General features: G+C 38.5%; 1 protein-coding gene and 1 pseudogene across 1 annotated transcript in view; one reads left to right on the forward strand and one right to left on the reverse strand.

Moving 5' to 3' along the window:
* TAOK1 (TAO kinase 1) overlaps nucleotides 1–21,326 on the reverse strand; it is a 145,990-nt gene that overhangs the window by 103,392 nt on the left and 21,272 nt on the right.
* On the forward strand, nucleotides 1,847–18,190 carry LOC115501361 (annotated as a pseudogene).

Here is a 21,326-nt window from a genome sequence, read left to right on the forward strand (position 1 = left end):
TTATTTCCCATTAATAAGATCATATAACACTTCTACTTGTCCATTCTTTCATTAATAATGCAACCACTAGTAGGGGCGCCTGGGTGGCGCAGTCGGTTAAGCGTCCGACTTCAGCCAGGTCACGATCTCGCGGTCCGGGAGTTCGAGCCCCGCGTCAGGCTCTGGGCTGATGGCTCAGAGCCTGGAGCCTGTTTCCGATTCTGTGTCTCCCTCTCTCTTGCCCCTCCCCCATTCATGCTCTGTCTCTCTCTGTCCCAAAATAAATAAACGTTGAAAAAAAAGAAAAAAAAATAATGCAACCACTAGTAAGGAAGGGCAAAGCAAATTACAGCACCGTGTTACAATACAAAAAAAAATTTTTTTTAAGATTTAATTTTTTTTTTAATTTTTTTTTCAACGTTTATTTATTTTTGGGACAGAGAGAGACAGAGCATGAACAGGGGAGGGGCAGAGAGAGAGGGAGACACAGAATCGGAAACAGGCTCCAGGCTCTGAGCCATCAGCCCAGGGCTCGAACTCACGGACCGCGAGATTGTGACCTGGCTGAAGTCGGACGCTTAACCGACTGTGCCACCCAGGCGCCCCAAGATTTTATTTTTAAGTAATCTCTACATCCAATGTGGGAGCTGAATTTACAAGCCCAGGATCAAGAGTTGCGTGATCTACCAACTGAGCCAGCCAGACACCCTGATACAAAATTCTTTTAATGTCTCTCACACATACACTTTGATTCCCTAAAGACTGGAAGCGTATAGACTAAAATGTTGACAGCTATTACATATGAGTCCTAGAACGTATACACTTATTTTCTTCATTTTGCTTTCTTCATTTTTAGTTAGTTCTTTCAACAAATGCAGTTTGTAAGAATTTTTACAATGCAAATAAAAAACATTAGAATTTCAATGATTCTTCAAAGTGCTAGAAACTTGCCAGGTAGGAATGATGCAGAAATTTAAGTTTTAGTATAACTCAAAATCTACAAGTGTTACAACTTTGCAAAGGAGATTTATTTTCATTTAGATTTTTCAAAATTTCTTGCATACACTGAAAACCATTCTTTTTTTTCTTTTTTTGAGGCAGAGACAGAGTGTGCACAGGGGAGATGGGGAGACGCGGGGCTCGATCTCACAACCCTGGGATCATGACCTGAATTGAAATCAAGAGGCAGATGCTCAACTGACTGAGCCCCCAGGCACCCGTGAAAAACATTCTTATAAAAAATTACTGGGTCAAGATTTGGAGGGAAGAAAAAAAGACTACCAAACTATTTAGATATCTACAATTCCATATTAACAAATTTTAAAATCTCACAAAGATGATAATCTGTCAAAATGGAAATTAGTTGAAAAACTAACCTGCATTCTTCAAAATATCATGAAAGACCAAAAAGACCAGGGAAATGTTCCAGAAGTTAAAGAAAACCAAAGACATATGACAAATAAATGCAATGTAGGTCCTCGATTGGGGGGAAAAATCCATCCTTAAAAGACATCATTGTGACAAACTAGAAAAACCTGAATATGGGCTGTATATTTGATAAGAGTATTGTACTGTTAAAATTCCTGACTGTGGCACTTTTATTGTGTTTAGTGAGACAATGACCTTGTTCTTATGCAATAAACGCGTAAGTATTTACAATCACGTCTGCAATGAACTCAAATAGTTCAGGGGAATCAAGTCAGTATCTATGTAATACAGCAATAGTTATATACGTTAACAACTGGTGAAAATAGTTATATACGTTAACAACTGGTGAATGTTCATAAGGAGTACATTGGGTATTCACTGCACAATTCTAGCAACTTTCCAATCTATCTTATATTTCTCAAAATAAAAAAGTTAGGAGATGGGGGCAACGCAGCTGGGGCGCCTCCTAGGGATGCAGACTACCACTATCATACCAGAGCTGCCCACTCCGGAGGATCTGAAAAGCGCAGGAGGTAAAAATGACAGTTCTGTGCTTAAAGCTGCGGCCCACCTCTATGGAGCTCAGGGTGATAAGCCCAACAAAGACTTTATACTCCAGGGACAATTGGCTGGCTCAGGCAGTGGAGCATGCCACTGCTGATCTCAGGGTTGGAAGTATGAGCCTCAGGGTGGGTGTAGAGATTACTTACAATCTTAGGGGTGCCTGGGTGGTTGAGTCAGTTAAGTGGCCTATTCTTGATTTCGGCTCAGGTCATGATCTCACAGTTGTGGGATTAAGCCCAGCGCAAACAGTTCCAAAGGATTCGGCATTGAGTGGGCATGGAGCCTGTTTAAGATTCTCTTTCTCCCGGGGCGCCTGGGTGGCTCAGTCAGTTGGTCTGATTTCTTGGCTTTGGCTCAGGTCATGATCTCATGGTTCAGGAGTTCAAGCCCCAAGTCGGGCTCTTTGCTTGACAGCCTGGAGTTTGGAGACTGGAGACTGGAGCCTGCTTCAGATTCTGTGTCTCCCTCTCTCTCCCTCACCTGCTCATGCTCTGTCTCTCTCTCTCTATCAAAAATAAACATAAAAAATAAATAAATAATAATTTTCAGAAAGATTCTCTTTCTCCCTCTCCTTTTGCCCCTCCTCCACGCACACTCTCTCAAAAAAAAAAAAATAGAGGAAGAAAGAAAAGCTAATAACTATTTAAACAACATGAAAAAGAATGTACACCAATCTGCATTTCAGGAAAGCAATGCAGGGCTAGATATCAATATAAAAATATACTCCCGCCCTTTAACTCAACTCTACCTCTGGAAACTAAAAAAAGATCATAACAAATATGTTCATAATAGCATTAAGAGCTAAACAGCTAGAAACAATCTAAAGGTCTATTGCTAGAGAAATGAGTAAATGAATCCATTTGATGAATTTCTGTAAGCCATTTTAAAAATTCCAGTTTCATTCAAGGAGTATTAATGGCATGAGAAGGTGGCCACAATAAAAGCTTTAATAAACTGTACAATGCAATTTTCAAAATATACATAAGTGACATTTATTATGTCCTAAGTACTATATTATTTTTTTCTTGTCAAAGATATACACACTGGAGGAACTATTTTTATTTTTATTTATGGGGGGGTTAACATTCTTTATTTTTTTCTTAATATATGAAATTATTGTCAAATTGGTTTCCATACAACACCCAGTGCTCATCCCAAAAGATGCCCTCTTCAATGCCCATCACCTCCCCTCCCCTCCCTCCCACCTCCCATCAACCTTCAGTTTGTTCTCAGTTTTAAGAGTCTCTTATCTAAGCACTATATTAAGTACATTACATCCATTATTTAATTTATCCTCTATAGGCATTTGTTTTGTTTTTTTTTTTTTAATTTTTTTCAACGTTTATTATTTTTGGGACAGAGACAGACAGAGCATGAACGGGGGAGGGGCAGAGAGAGAGGGAGACACAGAATCGGAAACAGGCTCCAGGCTCTGAGCCATCAGCCCAGAGCCTGACGCGGGGCTCGAACTCACGGACCGCGAGATCGTGACCTGGCTGAAGTCGGACGCTTAACCGACTGCGCCACCCAGGCGCCCCTAGGCATTTGTTTATTTTTGAGAGAGGGACAGAGACAGCAAGCAGGAGAGGGGCAGAGAGCAAGGGAGACACAATCTGAAGCAGGCTCTTGGCTCTGAGCTGTCAGCACAGAGCCTGACTCAGGGCACGTATCCATGAACCCTGAGATCATGACCTGAGCTGAAGTCGTTGACTGACCCACCCAGACGCCCTATAAAGGCACTATTAAGTGGCTCTTAAATAGAGATGTTATGAAGATTCAGATTTTTCACTTAGTAAAGCAACTGGCACACAGCAAACAGTAGTATTTACTTTTATATCCTCATATTACAAATTTTGAAACTCAAGATTCAGAGAAATAAATTTGCTAAAATCACATAGCTAATAAGTGGTGGGACAGAAATCTGAACCTATGGGATTTAATTCTAGAATCTTTCCATTCTTAACTACTACACTCTACATGGTCTGTACATTAAAATACAGAGAAGTAGCGGCACCTGTGTGGCTCAGTCAGTTAAGGGTCCTACTTCAGCTCAGGTCATGATCTCACAGATCTTGAGTCTGAGAGCCACATCTGTCTCTGTGCTGACAGTGTGGAGTCTGGAGCCTGCTTTGAGTTCTGTGTCTCCCTCTCTCTCTGCCCCTCCCCTGCTTACACTCTCTCTCTCAAAAATGAACAGACGAGGGGCGCCTGGGTGGCGCAGTCGGTTAAGCGTCCGACTTCAGCCAGGTCACGATCTCGCGGTCCGGGAGTTCGAGCCCCGCGTCAGGCTCTGGGCTGATGGCTCGGAGCCTGGAGCCTGTTTCCGATTCTGTGTCTCCCTCTCTCTCTGCCCCTCCCCTGTTCATGCTCTGTCTCTCTCTGTCCCAAAAATAAATAAACGTTGAAAAAAAAAAATGAACAGACGTTAACAAAAAAAATTTTTTTAACAATAAAAAAATAAAAATAAATACAGAGAAGTAACAGTAAAGGAAATACACCAAAACAGTGATATCTCTAGGTGGTAAATTCAGTGATGGCTTTTATCTTCCAAATATTCTATATCTATATATGAATTACCTTTAAAACTATTTTTTCCAGAGAACTTTAAAATAACAGTAAAACAGCACCTGGCTAGCTGGCTCAGTTGGTGAAACATGCAACTCTTGATCTCAGGGTTGTTAAGTCTGACCCCACTTTAGGTATAGGGATTACTTAGAAAGAAAAATCTTAAAAAAAAAAAAAAAAAACTTACAAAATAAATAAAATATTAGTAACACAGAAACCCACATTACAATACCTACAAGATAAAAATCTTCATCAAAAGCTTAGTCTTGTCCAGTATCACAATACTTTTAAGAGTGGCAATATTTTCTGATAAAGGGAAACTACTGCTCTAAACTCAATAAACAAAATCTAATAATCTGAGAATAGCTTTAACTTAAAGAAATATTAGTCAGACCTCTTGTTTTTCAAGAAAATTTAAAGTGAATAGTTAAAATATACAATATGCCTGAATGTATAAAGTAATGCTATGCTGATTTATCAGCACAGCATCAAATGACTATGATGGAGAAATGAAGAAAAAAAACATTTCGCTTCTGGTATAACTATTCCCACTGTACATCTACAGTAACTTGGGTAATTGTAGTTTAGGTAAGTCAAGAATAATTCCGTTATTAACAAAAGGAAGGAAATATGTAACTTCAATATTCAAACTAGATTGCTCTTAAATTGTCATTTTAGGTTTAGATTAGCCTTTTTTGGCCCTCTTTTTCCCTCGTCTCTTATCAGGGTATATTCTTAGTTCTGCCATTATCCAAAGGAGAACTGTCCTAACATACTTGTCTTAATTGCTTTCTAGATTGAAGAATCTTTTCACATTCTTTTATTAGCTCTACTGACAGCCAAACTCTATTTACATTCTTTTTTTTTTTTTCAACGTTTATTTATTTTTGGGACAGAGAGAGAAAGAGTATGAACGGGGGAGGGCCAGAGAGAGAGGGAGACACAGAATCGGAAACAGGCTCCAGGCTCTGAGCCATCAGCCCAGAGCCTGACGCGGGGCTCGAACTCCCGGACCGCGAGATCGTGACCTGGCTGAAGTCGGACGCTTAACCGACTGTGCCACCCAGGCGCCCCTATTTACATTCTTTTTTATTACCAGTGATTCAAGAGATAACAACTATGATAAAGCCCTGAAAAAGTACCAATCAGCTATGCTATTAGGGACAAAATAACGGACACCTCATTTATTTACTATACAGAAAGTTCAAAGGTATAAAGCTATGTATTTGACATCTCCACTTTAATATTTCAAAGGCACTTCTAACTCAACATAGTCTAATCACTCAAACTAATCATTCTGTGACTATATAAAACAGTGAGCCAACCTAATATATTCAATTCAGCAGTTCAGAAACCTAAGAGTTATTTTTCAACAACTCCCTTTCCTTCACCCATAACCTAATCCATCATCACATTTTGTAGATCTGTCCTCCTAAATCTTTCTCAAATTGACCCACTTTCCTACATCTCCACAATTTCCTCCTTATTCCACCTAGGCTACTACTTTATCTCATTTGGGCTGCCTTACTATAACAACTTCCTAAATAGTGCCATGGGATCCACTCGTGGCCCTTCTCCAATCCATTTGGTCTACTACAACTAGAATGACCTTTCAAAATGCAAATCTGATTATGTCATTCCCTCTACTTAAGTGTTCGATCCCTTTACATTGTATTTCAGTTGGAACAAAAATCATTAACATTAAAGGAATTACATTATCTGGTCCCACCCTACCTCGTTAGTCTCAACTCCTACTTCCTGTGCTCTGATGACACAGACCTCTCAGTTTATTGCCATGCTCCTTTTATCACAGAGCCTTGAACACACAGTAACTAAAAACACAGGTTCTAGAATTATAATATCTAAATCCCAAAACTGGATCTGCCAACATACCAACTCTTGGCAGTAACTTATTGGGCAAGCAACTTAATTTCTCTGACCTCAAATTTTTCACAACTCTACAACAGGGGAAATGGTAATACCTATGTCATTTTGTGAGGGTTAAATGAATTTTGTGTGGAGAACATAGTGCTCATAACCAGTAAGCATTTCATGCCAAATTCCTCTACTTTTTTTTAATGTTTATTTATTTTGAGAAAGAGAAACATATGTATGGGAGAGGGGCAGAGAGAAAGGGAGAATCCCAAGCAGGCTCCATGCTGTCAGCATAGAGCCTGACTCAGAGCTTAATCCCAGGAACCATGAGATCATGACCTGAGCTGAAATCAAGAGTCAGACACTTAAACCAACTGAGCCACCCAGGTGCCCCCTTTTTTTTCTTACTATTTTTATTTACTTAAAATTTTTAATTGTGTCTCCCTCTCTCTGCCCCTTCCCCGCTCACACTGTCTCTCAAAATAAAATAAAAACATTAAAAAAATTTTTTTAAAAAGTCTGTCTCTTGGTTTGTGTCTCTACTTTTTTTTCCTTTGCTTATTTTGTTCCTTAAATTTCACATATGAATGAAATCATGTTATTTGTCTTTCTCTGATTTATTTCACTTAGCGTTATACTCTCTAGCTCCAACCATGTTGTTGCAAATGGCAAGATTTCATTCCTTTTCACTGCTGAATAATATTCCATTGTATATATATACCACCTCTTTTTTATCTATTCATCTATCAATGAACACATAAGCTGCTTCCATAATTTAGCTATTATAAATAATGCTGCAATAGGGGCAGCATTAGTCAGTTAAGCACCTGACTTTGACTCAGGTCATGGCCTCACAGATTGTGAGTTCAAGCCCTGCATCAGACTCTGTGCTGACAGTCCAAAGTCGGCTTGGGATTCTCACTCTGTCCTCTCTGTCCCTCCCTTACCCGTGCTTGCTCTCTCAAAATATAAACTTTTTTTTAAAATAAATATATAAATAATGCTGCAATAAACCTAGGGGTGCATTAGTCTGAATTAGTGCTTTTGTGTTTTGGGGGCAAATATCCAGTAGTGCGATTACTGGATCATAGGGTACTTCTAACTTTTTTTTTTTAAGCTTTATTTAAGTAATCTCTATGCCCAATATGGGGCTTGAATTCACGACCCCGAGATCATGAGTCATGTGCTCTTCCAACTGAGCCAGTCAGGCACCCCTATTTTTAACTCTTTGAGAAACCTGTGTACTATTTTCCACAGCTGCTGCACCAGTTTGCATTACCACCAACAGTGCACTAGGGTTCCTTTTCCTCCACATCCTTGACGACACTTGTTGTCTTTTTGATTTTAGCCATTCTGACAGGTGTGAGGTGCTATCTCATTGTAGTTCTGATTTGCATTTCCCTGATGACAAGTGATGTTGAGCATCTTTTTATGTGTCTGTTGACCATCTGTATGTCTTCTTTGGAGAAATGTCTGTTCATGTCTTCTGCCCATTTTTTTTTTTTTTTTTGTAAGCTCTACACCAAACATCGGACTTAAACTCATGACCGAGATCAAGAGCTGTAAGCTCTACCAACTGAGCCCACCAGGCACCCCTCTTCCACCTATTTTTGAATTGGATTATTTGGTTTTGGGGTATTGAGTTGTATCAGTGCTTTATACATTTTTGGATACTCTTTATCAGATATGTCATATGCAAATATCTTTTCCCATTCAGTAGGCTGCCTTTTAGTTTTGTTGATTGTTTCCTTTGCTGTGCAGAAGCTTTTTATTTTGATGTTATCTAAACTCCTCTACTTTCTTCAATCTCTGGTTATCATCTCCACTGGGAAACTTTTCCCACCCTAATTCTTCCAGGCAAAGTGTGTGTGTGTGTGTGTGTGTGTGTGTGTGTGTGTGTGTGTGTGAGATGCTTCCATAAGGTTTGCTTATACCCAGTTAGCACTCATCTGACTGCTCTGAATTGTTTACCAATCTCACCCAACGACTTACTGAGTTCCTTAAAGGCAGAAGCTATCTTATTAATCTTTGATCTGATATACCTAATACAACATCTCTCATAGCAGGCATTCAAGAAATGTAAGAGTCAATACAGAAATCAGGTAAACAATGAAAAAATATGGTTTTAATACAAGAATTGTGACAGTAAATAAAAACTCTTTATGTACAGTTATGTTTTTTCAAAGTGTAGTCCACAGCCACCTGCAAAAAACTGCCTAGTTTTTTTTTAAATGCATACTCCCGGGCCCTTCATCAAACCTATATTATCTACAATTTTCATATACATTTTTTGGTAAACCAAAGGTTGGGAATTGTTGGATTAGAATAAATAATGAGACCTTACACAATTACTAAATGTAAATTTAAGAAAATGAATAATACAAAAAAAAAAGAAAATGAATAATACAATAGTCAAATATTACAATTCAAGGTCCTTAAAAGTAATGAAGTCATTTAATAGAACCTACTTTTGAATCAGAGTCAATTATTTGTAAGTCAAGGCCACTGGTACATTGTGTTCAACATTTCTGAATAGGAGAATCCAAGAGATAAAATACAACTGTCTTAAGATTATTTCCAATAGGATATTCTCCTTAACCTAGTATGGAAGTGAAAAGGGGCAACAACTTAAAAATATAAACAATTTAACATTTTTCAAATCATGCCCAAACCTGAGAAGCACTAATAAGCAACAAAAAATGAACTACTTAGAGTAAAATTTTAGTTTAAGAGTATAATTAACTCTGGAAATATGCTTTTAAGGGGCACCTGGGTGGCTCAGATTAAGCGACCTACTTCAGCTCAGGTCATGATCATACGGCTTGTGAGTTCGAGCCCCACATCGGGCTCTGTGCTGACAGCTCAGAGCCTGGAGCCTGCTTAGGATTCTGTGTCTCCCTCTCTCTGCCCCTTCCCCAGCTCACACTCTGTCTCTGTCTCTGTCTCTCCCTCCCTCCCTCAAAAATAAATAAACATTAAAAAAAAAAAAAGAAATATGCTTTTAATCCAAAGCACTTAGGTATATCAAAAAAAATTTCCCCATAAGAAATAATGGAAACTCCACAACCCAAAAATACTCATATAAAAATGATTTCCAACACTATAATACAAAATAATAAAATACAAAATATAAAGAAAAATAAACAAATTAACCTGCACTTATATTTGAAAACCTCCATGGCTGGTGTGAGGTAGCACGGGAGAGAAGGGTTACTGTGTAAGACGACTTTCACTATCACTGACAGAATCACTGCTATCTATTGGTTCAGTAGAATCTTTCTCTGCACAGGGGCCATTGTATACACTCGCATGGATGTTCATATAGTACAGTATTAATAAACTTGTTATATACTGTATTTAATGTAACTGGCAATAAGGCAGTAGAGGAAAGGGTCTATATGTGTAGGCAGCCTGACCTAGAATGAAGCAAACATTCCTAAGCTTACTCCTGTATGCAAATGCAAAGGACTGTCTGTCCGTAGGTGCTTTGAAGTTACAAAAAATACACTAGTGCCAGTTGTGGGCACCTTCCAAAGTTCTGAAAAATCACTGATTTCTGTCAAACACCGCAGCCTGAGACCAAGCATCCAAAAATGGGAGACAATCACCCATGATCCCACAGCAAGAGACAGAGAGAAGAGAGAGAGGGAGGAGAGAGAGAGAGAGAGAGAGATAGAAGAACCACTGGCTCAGCTGTGATCATGTGACATTCAGCACTGCATACTTACTACTCGAATTGCAAGACATTGCTTGTTTATTGAGTTAAAATTTATTAGAAATGCTTGCTCGTCTTTCAGAACACTCACCGACAAGTTATTGCAATCCAAAGTTTAACTGTATTTAGGATATATCTGTTCTCAATTATCTTCATCATAAATTCTACTATATTATTAGATCTACTTCAAGGTACATTTCTAGCTTTGTGTCCTCCCTAATATTCCCAAAATGAGACAGTTTAACAATACAAATGTTTTTGGACTTTCCTTTCTCAATCAGTACATACTAAATAAAGAATCTGTTAACTAGTATTTACAGAGAAAAATGAGTCAAAACACAAACCCTACCTTTTTGGGTCATTTTTGTTCAAATAGAAGAAAAAGCTCTTGTGAGTTTCCTCCCAAATCTCAATATATAGTTTTCCTTTAATGCTAAAGTTACAAGATAAAAATTGAATTTTTTTTACTGTCAACAAGATCTGGTGTAATTGATCAGATCTTAAAAATCTCTTTCAAAATAAAAAGTATACTGTATGACAGATATAAACAGACTCAGAAATTAAAACTACAAAATTAAAATTAGATATCCTTTAAGTCAATATTTACATTATGGAGGAGGCCTGAAGGGTTCAGTGGTTGCCTAAGGTCACCACTTAATACAGACATGGAATTAAAAATCTAAATTTACTAATGCATGGTAATATCCTGAATTGGATCCTGGAATAGGAAAAATGACTTCAGTGGGAAAATCTGGATAAATCTGAATAAAGTCAATAATTTACAGTTTCATATCAGTATTAATATTAACTTTGGTAATTCTGACAAATAGACCACTCTTACATAAATGTTAACATTAGAGGAAGTTGGGTGAAAGGTACATGAGAACCCGCACTAGCTATAATTTTTCTGTAAGTCTAAAATTATAAAATAAATATAAAAGGGCTTACTTTAAAAAAACTCTAATCTAAAACTATTTCTTTTTTTTTTTAGATTTATTTATTTTGAGAGAGAGCATGCCCACAAGCAGGGGAAGAGGAAAGAGAGAGGGAAAGAGAGAATCCCAAGCAGGCTCCGTGGTGTCAGCACAGAGCCTGACTTGGGACTCGATCCCATGAACTCTGAGACCATGACCTGAGCCGAAATCAAGAGTTGGAGCTTCAAACCGACTGAGCAACCCAGGAACCCCTAAATCTAAAACTAACTTCTAATCCAGATGCTTCCTTTCTGTTTGCATAAAATTCGCTAAACATAAAGGCATTAGATTCTAATACTGTGTATTCAGAGGAACAACATATAGCACCTCCTTATAGCTTATAACAACATATAAGCACTTCCCAACCAAATACAATCAAAAGAAATCCTCCCTGTTTTTCTGCTTAACAGAAAATCTTGTTATATTCCAGGCATTTGCCTTATTTTATTGAATTGTCACAACTGTCCTAAAATAATTATCAACCTAAATTATACCTGAGGTTCAGAAAAGCGAAGTAATTTGCCTATCACATGGTTTTCACTATACCTCATCATTGACTTTTGCCAATCACCTAGGTACTTTTAGGGATTCATGTGTATTGAATGAGTAAGTAGCATTTGTTACTAAATTTTAAAAATTCTACCTCCACAGTGTTCTTCATTTCCAAACCCTTACTGCCAATCACATAGCCACTACCTTTTGTTTAGGTCTCTGGTCACCTCTTGTCTGGTCTAGAGAAAAAAGCCTCCCAAACAAGCATTCTAATCTCGTCTTTCCCCCTTAATCCATTATGACATACACCCATAGTCATATGGGCCTCCAGAATGTATACCCACATTTTAGTAAAGGTACGGATTTCCTTCTGGGAAATAACCTCTCCTCTGCCTAGACAAAACTATGTATAAATAGGCCTACTCTGGAGCGCCTGGCTGCTCAGGTCAGTGGAATGTTGCGACTCTTGATCTCGAGGTTGTGAGTTTGAGCCCATGCTGGGTGTAGTGAGAACTTAAAAAATTAAATCCAAAAGAAATAATATGCTACTTCTGCTCTTACAGATGATTGGACATGAACCAAGCTAAGCCAACCCCACTCTCTGTTTTCAGAGTCTGGAATCTGAGCAAAATGAAAAAAGTTTGGGGGGAAAATGGATGGCACTAATTTATTCTGGTGGCCTCCTGTTTAGAATGTCAATTCATTCCTGATATCAAGATCCCAAGAAATGTCCCAGACTGGCTCTCTAGCCTTCCTTTTGAGTCTATGAGCAATTTAGTAGCCTTACAATGACTTTCATTTCTCCATAAGATAGTCACCATCACTTTTCTGCTTGCAAACAAAGACCATAATGAATACAGCACTCTTGATTCATTCAGATCTCTAAAGCACCTCGAAAGTATCACTCAATCCTCCTGTTCAAAAACTTAAAATGAACCCACAAATTTTCACTATTATAATCTTCTCCAGAGTGACTTTTCACAGTTCTCCCAACTTGGGTCCAATTGATATTGTGAGCTTATTTCTCACCATGACATCATGTATATTAGGGCTATTTTCTTCACTTGGAATGCTATCCGCACCATCTCTGCCTATAAATCTTATCCACCCTTCCAAATATACTTCAATTATTATCTTGTATGTAAGTCTTCATCAATTCCACTAACACAATAGATACTGTAGAAAAATCCTCATGCAACTTGTATCTATTTTATTACATATTCTGCATTCACTTACTACTGTATGAGTTATTCTTCCACTGACCCCACTAACTCTTCCAAAGGCAAAAGAAAGAGTGGAAATACGTCAAGTATGTGCTGACACAATTCAATCAAAAATAATACCACCAGGGACACCTGGCTGCCACAATCAGAGGGGCACACAACTCTTAGTCTCACGGTCATGAGTTCGAGCCCCATGTTGGATGTAGGACATTACTTAAATAAATAAAACTTAAAAAAAAAAAAAAAGAATATCACAATATTGGCTATTCATATTATGACAAAATTTAAGCCAATCAAACTGTTTTGAAACTTGGTATATGCAATTTCAGGATCAACTTCTGTTTCTGAGTGATGATAGAGTAATTGGGACAGGATTTATATTCCTGTCATAAGGTCTGAAAAGCTGGAAAAATATAAAATTCCTTTTTAGACACTGCACAAGAGGCAGTACATGACCACAATCTCTGCTAGAAGTGAAACAAGGTAAGTTCTAGGGTTACTGCTTTCTACCTAGAAACACTTTCTAGAATGCAGTATAGGCAAAGAGATTCCAAGAAAAGCACAGCAGTCTCTGAGCAAAGAAGACAAATATCAGGGGTACCTGGATGGCTCGACTGGTTAAGCATTCAACTCGTGGTTTTGGCACAGGTCATAACCTCATGGTTCTTGAGTTCGGGTCCCATACTGGGCTCAGTGCTGACAGTGTGGAGCCTACTTGGGATTCTCTCTCTCCTCTCTCTTCTGCCCCTCCCCTGCTCACAGTCTCTCTCCCTCTCTCAAAATAAATAAATTTTAAAGTTATTAAAAAAAAAAAAAAAGACAGATCAGAGTTTAGGAAGTCCAAGCCAACTGAAATAGAGAAAGTAGACTTTCTGGAGAAAGAATTTCAGAACTGTTCAGCAGATGCCTCCCAGTATCTCTGGCTGAATACAAAGCTGCACATGCACAGGTTTCCTGAAACTCCGTAAGGCCAGGCAAAGAACAACCTACGGGGAGCTAAACTCCCAGAGGTCACACAGGCTAGAAGATGGTCTCAGTTCCAACTCAACCATGGTGGAGAATCCTTAGAGACTTAGAGAACTCAGTAGAGTCCCCAAAAGGGTCATAACTTACCAGCAGAGCTAAATTAGCATTCCTGAAGGGATTAAGGCAATCCACAAGCAAGTGCCCATCAAGGACAAAGTGTAATGGTCTTTAAAAGATAACGGGGCGCCTGGGTGGCGCAGTCGGTTAAGCGTTCCGACTTCAGCCAGGTCACGATCTCGCGGTCCGTGAGTTTCGAGCCCCGTGTCGGGCTCTGGGCTGATGGCTCAGAGCCTGGAGCCTGTTTCCGATTCTGTGTCTCCCTCTCTCTCTGCCCCTCCCCATTCATGCTCTGTCTCTCTCTGTCCCAAAAATGAATAAACGTTGAAAAAAAAAAATAAAAAAAAAAAGATAAGCAAAAAATTCAGAATAAAAAAAAAAAGAGGGGGAGAACATACTAAACTCAATCAAAAATTAAAAGATATACCAAAAACTGCCTGACTTCAGCAGTACATATACTAAAACTAGAATGACATGGAGATTAGTAAGGTTCATATGCAAGGATGAACATGTAAATTTGTGAAGTGTTCCATATTTTTAAAAAAAGGAAAAACTGCAGGGACATCTGACTGGCTCAGTCGGTGGAGCATGTGATTCTTGATCTTGGGGTTGTAAATTCAAGCCCCATATTGGATGTAAAGATTACTTAAAAATAAAATATTTTAGGCAAGCCTGGGTGGCTGAGTCAGTTGAGTGTCCAACTTTTGATTTCAGCTCAGGTTATGATCTCACCGTTTGTGGGTTCAAGCCTGATGTCAGGCCCCATGCTGACTGTGCAGAGCTTGCTTTGGATTCTCTCTCTCCCCCCCGCTCTCTCTCTGCCCTTTCCCCACTCTCACACACATGCTCTCTCAAATAAATAAACTTAAAAAAATTAAAATAAAATAGAATCTTTTAAAAAAGAAAAAGACATACCAAAAAAACCCAAGAAATGCTATCCATAACCAACAGAAAACTTGGTCAACAAAAACAGATCTCAGAATGAAAGAGAAATTAGCAAAAAAGAGCATTAGTTATTCTAAATATCTACAATTATTTAAATAAAAACATATACAAAACAAAGAGAGAAAGGAGAAAGGAAAAAAAACAAAACAGAGCAAAATGGAACTTCAAAAGATGAAAAAATACAATTCAGAAATCAAAAAATACACTAGACGGGATTAATATGACATAGGACAGTGAAGAAAACACATAAATTTTTAAAAGATCTACTAATATGGAGACATGAAAATAAAAAACCATATAACAGCACAATTAAAAAAGAAAAATGTGTAGGATCACAGTGACTGTGGGACAATATTAAATGGTCTAACATATATGCAACTGGAGTACCACATAAGAAGATGAACTAAAAAATTATTAGAAGAATAATGACCAAAAATTTCTTAATTTTGATGGAAACTTTAATCCCACAGATTCAAGAAACTCAATAAACACCTCCAGGATAACCTCAAATCAAGATGAAGGTACACTATAGTCAATTTATTGAAAAACCAATAATAAAAAGCTTTACGACTAGTCAGAGAAAAGACATATTTCCTACAGAAAAAAAATAAGAAGAATGTAGAATTCACATCTAAAACTGTCATGTCAAAAACATATCAGCATGGGGGTGCCTCGGTGGCTCAGTCAGTTGAGCTTCCAACTTCAGCTCAGGTCAGGATCTCAGGGTTCGTAGGTTTAAGCCCCGGCAATGGGCTCGCTGCTGTCAGCACAGAGCCCACTTCGGATCCTCTGTCCACCCCCGCCCCCTTCTCTCTGTCCTTCCTTGGCTTGCATGCACACTCTCTCCCTCAAAAAATAAACATTAAAACATATACCACAATCCTAAATGCATATGCACCTGATAAAACTTCAAAATACATGAAGAAAAACAGACAAAACTTTAAAAAGACAAATGAGGGGCACCTGGCTCAGTTGGTTGAGTGGTCTGACTTTGACTCAGGTCATGATCTCATAGTTTGTGGGTTCGAGCTCCGCATCAGGCTTCCTGCTGACAGCATGGAGCCTGCTTGGGATGCTGTATCTCCCTCTCTCTTTGCCCCTCCCCTGCTTGTGCTCTGTCTCTGTCTCTCAAAAGTAAATAAACATTTAAAAAAAATTTTTTTAATTAAGAACATAAAAAGACAAATGAAAAATTATACTTAACATTCCAAAATTACTCTCTATAACTGAAACAAACAAGTACAGAAAATCAATAAGGATACAGAAACTTAACACTCAAATAATTTGACCTAATTCACATTTATAAAGCACTCCATCTAACAAAGAATGCACATTCTTCTCAAATGCTTATGTAACATTAACCAAACCAGACATACACCCAGCCATAAAACAAGTCAAAACAAGGTGCCTGGTTGGCTTAATCAGTGAAGCTTGCAGCTCTTGACCTTGGGGTTGAGTTTCAGCCCCCTATTAGGTGTAGAGATAACTTAAAAACAAACCTTTAAAAAAAAAAAAGTCTCAACAGGAGTACCTGGGTGGCTCAGTCAGTTAAGCATCCAACTTCAGCTCAGGTCAGGATCCCACAGTCCATGAGTTAGAGCCCCATGTGAGGCTCTGTGCTGACAGCTCAGAGTCTGGAGCCTGCTTGGATTCTGTGCCTCCCTCTCTCTCTGCCCCCTTCCCCACTTGTGCTCTCTCTCTCAAAAATAAAAACATTAAAAATAATTTTAAGGAAAAAAAGTCTCAACAAATACAAAAGAATTAAATTCATACAGAGTGTATTCTCTGACCACACAGAATTAGAAACTAAATCAGGAACGTTCCTAAATATTTGGAAATTAAACAACACAATTCTAATTTTTTTTTTTAACGTTTATTGATTTTTGAGACAGAGAGAGACAGAGCATGAACGGGAGAGGGGCAGAGAGAGAGGGTAGACACAGAATCGGAAGCAGGCTCCAGGTTCTGAGCTGTCAGCCCAGAGCCCACGCGAGGCTCGAACTCACGGACCGCGAGATCGTGACCTGAGCCGAAGTCAGACGCTAACCGACTGAGCCACCCAGGTGCCCCAAAACAACACAATTCTAAATAACATATAGCGGGGGTACTGAAGCCACTGTCACCAAGTCTAGATCCAATGCCACACATGTGCACACCCACCTGGCCTAACAAGAACCCTCAATTTCCTTTTGGTTTCTAAATCCAATGTGGCAATTCTCAAGGATCAGCTTGGGAGGGAGGGAGGGAGGGAGGGAGGGAGGGAGGAAGGAAGGAAGGAAGGAAGGAAGGAGGAAGGAAGGAAGGAAGGAAGGAAGGCAGGCCATAACCCCAAGAGTAAGATTACAGTTTTTTGAGTTGGTGCTGTTGGCAGGCCTGTGCCATCAGTCTCTTTTCTATTTTAGAGAGATAGAGTTTGTGAACAGGTAGAGGGGCAGAGGGAAGAGAAGAGAATCTTAAGCAGGCTCCACTCTCAGCACGGAGCCCCACAAGGGGATCTATCTCACAACTGGAAGATCATGACCTGAGCAGAAACCAAGAATTTAACCAGGGTCCTGCCATGAGTCTCTCAATGAAGGACTTGGAAATGAACTTGCTCTTACTGATATCATGAAAGACAAACTGAAGGGACAGATGATGGATCTCCAACATGGCAGCCTTTTCCTTAGAACACCAAAAACTGCCTCTGGTAAAGACTGTAACATGACTGCAAACTCCAAGTTGGTTATTATCACAGCTGGGGCCTATTAGCAAGAGACTGTCCAGCGTAAAGCAAACATATTTAAATTCATCATTTCTAATTATTGTAAAATAGAGCCTAAACTGCAAGTGCTTGTTGTTTCCAATCCTGTGGATATCTTGACACGTGTGGCTTGGAAGATAGCACCTTTCCAAAAACACTGTGTTATTGGAAGTGGTTGCAATCTGGATTCAGTCTGGCTCCATTACCTAATGGGGGAAAGGCTGGGAGTTCAGCCATTAAGCTGTCATGGGTGGGTCCTTGGTGAGCATGGAGGACTCTAGTGTACCTGCATGGAGCAAATGTTGCTGGTGTCTCCCAGAAGTATCTGCACCCTGACAGAGACACTAATGCAGATAAGTAACAGTGGAAAGAGGCTTAGAAACAGGTGTTGACAGTGCGTATAAGGTCATCAAACGGAAAGACTACACTCCTGTGGCAGATTTGGCAGAAAGTATAATGGAGAATCTTAGGTGGGTGCATCCAATTTCCACCATGATTAAGGGATTCTATGGAATGAACATGATGTCCTCCTCTGTGTTCCTTGAGACAGAAATGGAATCTCAGATGTTGTGAAGGTGAATCTGACTCCTGAGGAAGAGGCCTACTGAAGAAGAGTACAGATACACTTCAGGGGGATCCAAAAAGAACTGCAGTTTTAAAGTTTTTCTACTATTGTACCACTTCACTGTTTAGGCTACAACAGGATTTTAGTTGGAGGTGTATATATTGTCCTTATTATGTTACTCTAGTAATTATTAAATGATCTAGGAAAAACTCAGTTTCCTCAAGTTGCAAACAGAATAGCTCATAAAACCCTGCAGCATATGCTGATACTGGATGATACCTATCTTGTGTAGTCCTAAATTGGTTAATGTAAAATATAAAATAGTTCCTACCACCTCAGAGGCACCAGTGACATTGCTGCATATGTTACAGTTGTTCTTCAAATCACATATGTATTTACTGTGTGTGATATATGATTCCTGGTTCTTCACCCAACATGCCTCATACAACTTTTTTTTTCCAGTTAACCACATCCTGGGATCCAAAGTATACATTCAATATTGCATATATTGTGCAGAAACTGTTCCAACAGATCTTGTGTACTACATATATCAGAATAGTATACATTGCCATACTGTAACAAAACAAACAAAAAAAGATCTACATGTAAACAATGCAACCAACATCCAGAGTCATACCAATTAAATACCAAATAAACTTGAACAGTAAAAAATAAACAAACAAATAAACAAAAAACATGTGGTAGGTCAAAGAGAAGCATATGGGAAAATAAGAAATATTTTGAATTGAATAAAAAGTGAAACAGGATAAACTTTGTGGTTCAGAACTAAACAAGTATTAAAAGGAAATTTTGTAACATTAACTCCCTGCATTAGAAAACAAGAACGATGTAAAGTCACACCATAAGCATCCAGCTTAGGTAAATAAACAAAAACAAACGAAAAAAAAGCAAATTAAAATACAATAAAAGCAGAAGGAGGAAAATAATAAAGAGTAAAACCCAATGAAATTGAAAACAAAACAAACCAAGAGAAAAATCAATTTCACCAAAATCCAGTTCTTTGAATAAGGTAAAATAGATAAATCTCAAGCCAAGGTGATCCAAAAAGAAAGAGAAAGGATACAAATTACTAGGATCAGGCATTAAAAAGGGGCTATACTTACAGACCCTACAGACAGGGCTCCTGGGTGGCTCAGTCAGTTAAGCGTCAAACTTCGGCTCAGATGATGATCTTCATGGTTTCCTAAGTACAAGCCCCACATCAGGCTCTCTGCTGTCATTGCAGAGCCTGCTTCAGATCCTCTGTCCCCCACCTCCCCACCACTCTCGCACTCACACATGCTCGTCACTCACTCAAAAATATACTTTAAATAAAATTATAAGAGAATATTATGTATAATTTTATCGTTAATTGGATAAAAACAACTATCAAAGTTAACTCAAGAATAAATAGACACCCTAAATAACTGTTTTACTTTTTTTTTTTTTAAGTTTATTTACTTTTTTGGTAATCTCTTTACCAAATGTGAGGCTTGAACTTATGACCCCCAAGATCAAGAGTCACATGCTCTTTGGCTGAGCCAGCCAGGTGCCACCTAACTATGTTTGTTTTAATAAATTGCATTTTTTACGGGGCACCTGGGTGGCTCAGTTGGTTTAAAACGTCTGACTTCAGCTCAGGTCACGATCTCGCGGTCCGTGAGTTCGAGCCCCGCGTTGGGCTCTGGGCTGATGGCTCAGAGCTGGAGCCTGCTTCCAATTCTGTGTCTCCCTCTCTCTCTGCCCCTGCCCCGTTCATGCTCTGTCTCTCTCTGTCTCAAAAATAAATAGAAAATGTTAAAAAAAATTAAAAAAAGAGAATGAAAGGAATGAGAGAAAATATTTAAAAATAAATAAATAATAAATAAATAAGTTGCATTTTTTAATGTTTATTTATTTATTTTGAGAGAGACAGTGTGTGTGTGCAGCACAAGCGTGAGAGTGAGTGAAGAGAGAGAATCTCAAGCAGGCTCCATGCTAGAAGTACAGAGCCGGATGTAAGGTCATGAGATCATGACCTGAACCAAATCAAGAGTCAGATGCTTAACTAACTGTGCCACTCAGGTGCTCCTAAATAAACTGAATTTAAATGCCTTGTCACAAATAAAATTGAACCCAAATGGTTCACTGGTAATTCTACCAAATATTTAAGAAAGAAATAACATCAGGGCACCTGAGTGGCTCAGTTAAGCAATCTAACTCTTGATCTCTGCTCAGGTAATGATCTCAATGTTCATGGGATCCAGTCCTGGTCAGGCTCTGTGCTTACAGTGCAGAACCTGCTTGAGATTCTTCTCTTTCCCTCTTTCTCTGCCCCTCCCCTGCTCATGCTTGCATGTACTGTCCTCAAAATAAACATTAAAAAAAAAAAATCACATCAGTTATAAATAAACAGTTCTAGCATATAAACACTTAGCTATTTAACTTAAGAAGTCAACAATACCATGATACCAAAATCAGATACGAACAAGAAATCTACAGACCAGTATCTCCCTTAGATATCAATGCAAAAACTCTGACAAAGTATTAGTAAACAGACCTAGCAACTTATGAAAATATAATGTATCATCACCAAGCTGGAGTTCATCCCTGGAGTGAAAAATCAACCTAATATAACTCACTATATAGACTTAAAAAGTATAATATATGATTTCGGTAGAGCAAAAAAAAAAAAATTGACAAAGTTCAATTCATTCATGGCAGAAACTCAGCAAAACTGAAAATAGAAGGAACTTCCTGAACTTGATAAAGAATATCTATAAGACACAAGAACCCTACAGTTAACATCATATGTAATGATGAAGACTAAGTACTTTTCCCATAAGATGGGGAACAAGGCAAGGATATCCACTCTCACCACACCTATTCCAGATTGTACCTGAAGGATCTAGTCAGTGCAATAAGGCATGCATGCATGCATGCATAAATAAATAAATAAATAAGCAAGCATTCACATTGGAAAGGAAGAAATAAAATTATCTTTAATCATAAACAAAACTGTCTACTTAGAAATCCCAAATAATCTATAAAATAGCTTCTCAAACTTACTAGTAAGTGATTTCTTAAGGTTGTACAATACAAAGTCCAATACACAAAAATCAACGTATTTTTACACAGTAGTAGCAAACAGAAGTTTGGAGGAAAAAGTAAACATTTACAATAACATCAAAAATCATTA

Source organism: Lynx canadensis, chromosome E1 (assembly GCF_007474595.2).
Source record: "Lynx canadensis isolate LIC74 chromosome E1, mLynCan4.pri.v2, whole genome shotgun sequence".
In the NCBI taxonomy this organism is placed as follows: domain Eukaryota; kingdom Metazoa; phylum Chordata; class Mammalia; order Carnivora; family Felidae; genus Lynx; species Lynx canadensis.